Source organism: Ailuropoda melanoleuca, chromosome 13, assembly GCF_002007445.2.
Source record: "Ailuropoda melanoleuca isolate Jingjing chromosome 13, ASM200744v2, whole genome shotgun sequence".
NCBI classification, from domain to species: domain Eukaryota; kingdom Metazoa; phylum Chordata; class Mammalia; order Carnivora; family Ursidae; genus Ailuropoda; species Ailuropoda melanoleuca.
The window spans coordinates 24,933,589-24,938,802 of record NC_048230.1 but is presented as its reverse complement, the minus strand read 5'-3'; positions in this window follow the sequence as shown (position 1 = coordinate 24,938,802).

The following is a 5,214-nucleotide window of genomic DNA, read 5'->3' as shown; positions in this document are numbered from 1 at the left end:
TAAAAAAAAAAAAAAAAAAAGAATATCCTTCTGAGCTATGTTCAATTTTTTTTTTCTAATTTTCTTACCTTTCTATACTTCATGTTCTGGAAGGAATTATAGAAATGTTTTGAAAAATACTTAAACAAAATTAAACTAAGTAAATTGTCTGCAGTTGTTGTATCCTCAAAAGAAGAGATAAATGCAAGAAAGATATATTTAGACAACTGTTTAATGTATTTGTCCTTAAAGAACCACATACATATAAAATTTCTGTGAAGACCCTGACACAGGCCTTGCTAAAATATCAGTGTACAGAAGTTCAGAATGTGAGGGCAACAAATGGTTTTTTTGTGTGTCCTGCTTTTCCATATATCACATGCAACCAGGAACAACACCAGCTTCACGCTCCAGACTGACATCGTAAAATGAGCAGCTGAAGACTTCAGACAGAAGTCAGGTGTGGTTACCATCAACAGCACAATGGAAAACATCAACTATGGAGAGAAGCAATAGGGGACACCAGGCTTATTTTTATACTGAAATCAAAAGTGACAAGAAGAGTACTGTTCTTTTTAGAAATTAATGAAATCCTAAGGACAGAAAAATGTTTTAGCTGAATACACTAGAGAAGGCCATTATTTACAAAAACATTCCAGTGGGTCTGTGTTCAAACAAAGAATCATTGCCTAGTTTATAAGCAAGAACTTTTATGAATTAGGTATGTCTTAAGTAAGGTTCCTAAAATGTACCATTACGTGTTTCTGAAGATTTAATTCCCTTCTTTACATGTGTGTACAAGGCCCTCGCGAGCAAGAGGGAAATAAAGTGTGGCGACTATGTCCTAAGAAATAAAAATCCTAGAGGGCTTTCCTCAAAGCTTTTGGCATCTCATATGCTGTATCCCCTTCCCCCCAAAATGTGAAATGTGAATAGCAAATTATATTTACAACAAATATTAAACTGAAACTTAGCTTTTCTGGAAACAGTCCTTTAAAACACTGTTCAGAATAGAGTATTAACACAAACTTAATAACCACTGAGAGCACCTGAAACTTTGTTCAGGTTTGGGTCTGAACGAGCCCTGTGCCAGAATGTGGCCACTGACAGCCACGGCCAGTGCAGAGTCCAGGATGACCTCACTGCTTCCAACACTGATCTGGAAATGCAGATTGAAATCTGGCAGAGGACTTCGCTGATCTCATGAAGAATCATGAATATGTGTGTGTGTCCAGAGGCTGAAGTGTAACTTGCCTCTTTCTTATTTCTTGTCTTCAATTCCAATCTAATGATGAGGTTAAGGAAAATTCTTTTTTTTTAAGATTTTATTTATTTATTTGTCAGAGAGAGAGAGCAAAAGCAGAGGGTGCGGAAGGCAGATGGAGAAGCAGGCTCCCCGCCTTGCAAGGATCTCGATGTGGGACTCGACCCCAGGACCCCAGGACCCCAGGATCATGACCTGAGCTGAAGGCAGACGCTTAACCAACTGAGCCACCCAGGCATCCTTAGGTGAAGGAAAATTCTAATAAATGAAGTGAATTCTAATGCCGTCATGGTTGAATCCCTTGACGGTTGTTTCCCATTCTGGAAATTGAAGACCCGCCAGAAATTGCGGTCTCTGACAGGCATGTGGAGACGGTCGTCATACCTGGAGCTACTCTAACCGAGCTCCTCAATGACCTGAGATCTCCCCCGTGAAGCCCTCACTGAACAGAATCACCAAGATGTTAAAATTAGGTTCAAGGACTAGGTAAACTAAAAACACAGTCAAGGTCAGAAAATTAGGACGACTTCCCTTCCCTGATTAATGGCTCTGTTTTATAACAGCATTTCAGAGCCGAATACGACTTCAGCAGATCCTGCATCCAATCTGGCTAAGATTCAGACGAATGAGCTGAAGTGGATATTCAGGCCACGGAGCTAGAACCCGTGTGCAGGAGCCCTGGTAGGTAACAGTCTCCTCCTGGGTGTAGACGCCAAAAACCAATTTGTCCTCACAGGTAATTTCATGATTTCACCTCAGCAATAGGTTTCCAAAATATTCTATTCCCTATGAAATTTATTTTTAAAAGCTCTTAAAATATTGAGATCTTTGGCTTCTTAAGTACGAATTCACACCGGAGAGTGTTCATTTAATATATGAAAAATATCTAGAAGCAAAATTAACTGTACCTATCAACCCCTATTTTGAAAATACTCCAGCTCCTGAATCAGCTAAGACACCGCAAATGTCGACATGAGCTCGCTGTTAGAGAAACACTGGGCTGGCACTTTTCCAGAATGAGATCACTTGTTTCTATCTCCAGGTAGGTGGTAAGGCAGGACTCCTGTCTGAAAGCTTAAGAGAATTAATCTAGGTAAAGTGGCTTCTCAAAGATCCAGCTAGGAGTTCCTTCAGTATCAAGGAGTTGTGTTTTAATTAAGAAGATTTTATACATTTTTATTAAGAAGATTTATACATTTAAACTTGAATAACAATGTTTTCCTTTTTAAATCAATATTCAGGGGCGCCTGGGTGGCTCAGTGAGTGAAGCATCTGCCTTCGGCTCAGGTCATGCTCCCGGAGTCCTGGGATCAATCCCTGCATCGGGCTCCCTGCTTAGCAGAGAGTCTGTTTCTCTCTCTTCCCCTCTGCCTGCGTGTGACTCTCTCTCTCTCTCTCTCAAATAAATAAACAAAACCTTTTTTAAATAAATGAATGAATACATAAATAAATTTTCACTTGTACTCCCAAAAGACAAGATTATTTGCGATAAGCGTTTTTCAAGTATCTGATGTTTCAGAAGCTGTGAGCTAGGAAACAGGATAGCGGTGGCATTTCTGTCTTCTGGGCACACTTGAACTGTAGGGAAGCTTTTATTAAACTGATAATGCATTAGCCAGTTGCTCTATTTTGCATTAGCCTGGTAGACCGGAGCCCCAGTCCTAGGCGGTCTCTAAACTCAGAGTGTGACCTTAGATAAGTCACTCTTCCAAAAGTATCCATCTCTAGACCTCGTTTTTCCTTTATCTGTAAAACAGGGGAGTTGGTCATCCGTAAGGTACTTTCCAATTCTCAGATCTATGACTCTATGCAACTCAATTTTAAGAACAATAAAAAAATACCAAGGTGGTGAAATGAATGTTATAGTGAATTAAAATTAGGTCAGATTTACCCTAATACAAGGGCTTTGCTGAAACTTTTGTAGTACATAACATCCAATGTCAGGTTCTAAGGTAGGATGTATCAACCTTGACACTCTCGACATTTGAGATTGGATAATTCTTGGGCAGGGGGTGGCTGTCCTGTACAACCTTATCAGTTGTAACGGCATCCATAGGTTTATCCACTAGATACCAGTAGCATCCGCCATCATCCTTTGTGACAATGGAAATGTCTCCAAATCTTGCCATATGCCCAGAAGAGGAGCAAAGACATCCTTTCGAGAATTGACGCTCTCCATATGCAAGCAGCATTTCCATTCTCCACGAAAGCAAGTGCTCACCACAGTTCGAAATGCTTGGCTTGGTACAAGACACACAGGGTGAAGTACCCTCCTTCCCTCCAATCTGAAAACTTCACTCCCTTGGGGCCCCTGGGTGGCACAGCTGGTTAAGCGTCTGACTCTTGGTTTCCACTCAGGTCATGATCTCAAGGTCTTGAGAATGAGCCCCTTGTCAGGCTCCGAGCTCAGCCTGCTGAGGTTTCTCTCTCCCTCTTCCTCTGCCCCTCCCTGTGTGCATGCACCCCCCTCTCAAATAAATAAATAAATCTTAAAAAAAAATCACCCCCTTAAAACATAGTGTCCAAGTGGAAGAGGTTATCTCTGTTTTACTTGAAAGAGAAAAGGCTAGACTAGAGGAGAGAAGATAGCTATGCATTGTGTCTTCTTTCTTACATGAAGAGGAACACTTTCTGATACTTATCTGCCTAAATAACTCTTGGTCTCATCTTTTCTCTGAGGAAAACTTCAAACTTCACAATATCCTCAGAAAATCCATGGAAGTCAGGCCGACAGAATCTGAAGCCAGCTCCCAGACTCAGCTTTCACAGCCCCAAGTGTGCATAGTGACCCTGGAGATCCAGGTCCTCAAGTTCGCAGGGAGGGAGAGAGCCAGAGCGCAGGCTGCCAGCATCTACATCAGGATGTACCTGGAGAATGACATGGAGGCCTACCACCACCTGCTCTGGGGACAGGGCTGGTACGTGGGCAGCTGTGAGTTTGGTGAAGAAGGGGAGCAGGTGGGGCTGGCGGCAAGGATAGGTATCTAGTTGCTCCTATTGACGTTCTTAACTAAATGCAACAGTATTATACCACAAGGGCTGAACAAACTTCCACAAGGCCCTTCCTGGAAGCACCATTTTTAATAACTCCCCCTGCCAGCTCTATAAAGGCAGTGACCAAGGCCTTGATTTACAAACTCCCCCTCCAAGTTCGCCCAACTGAGCTGAGGTTTAGGGCACCACCACGGCTCTACTTCTCTGCTCAGAAAACAAACACATTCTATCCAACATATTATATGCTTATCAGTCATTCGGGGCCATGTAATTCAAAAACAGAAGGAATAAAAATACAAAAAGTTAAAATTCAATGTCTTCAACTCAGAGTCTCTAAAAACAGTCCTGGGTATTACAATTTTTATGACTATCTCAAACAATCAATATAGACTATAAGATGTGCTGTTTTCTTTTCAGTCATGAGTTTGAAACTGGATCAGAAAGAGGAAATAAAATTAAGGGTAAGTTCGATAAGAAAGATTTTCCATTATCCTATTTCATTTTCTTTGGAGGAACAGTAGATTCCTGGTCCAAGAGAGTTGTGTTTTTATATGAATTTATCATTTATATTAAGCAATGAAAGACATATGAAACCAAGGCTCTGATTGCGGAATAGTTTCAACTGAGATATTTGTCAAAATAGCACTGTAACTTTTTCTTTGAAATATACACCTATGGAAATAATAATAAATGTCCTAGAAGCTTTTACTTCATCATATTTATATGCTTTCCTTCCAACATTGTTCAACTCAGAAGGTGGGGAGACTATTTTATTTTGTTTTATTTTATTTTATTTTATTTTATTTTTATTTTATTTTATTTTAGAGAGAGAGAGAGAGCCTGCAGGGGGTGAGAGCAGAGAGAGAGGGAGACAGAGACTCTTAAGCAGGCTCCACATCCAGCACAGAGCCTGACATGGGGCTTGATCTTATGACCCTGAGATCATGACCTGAGCTGAAATCAAGTCAGATGCTTAA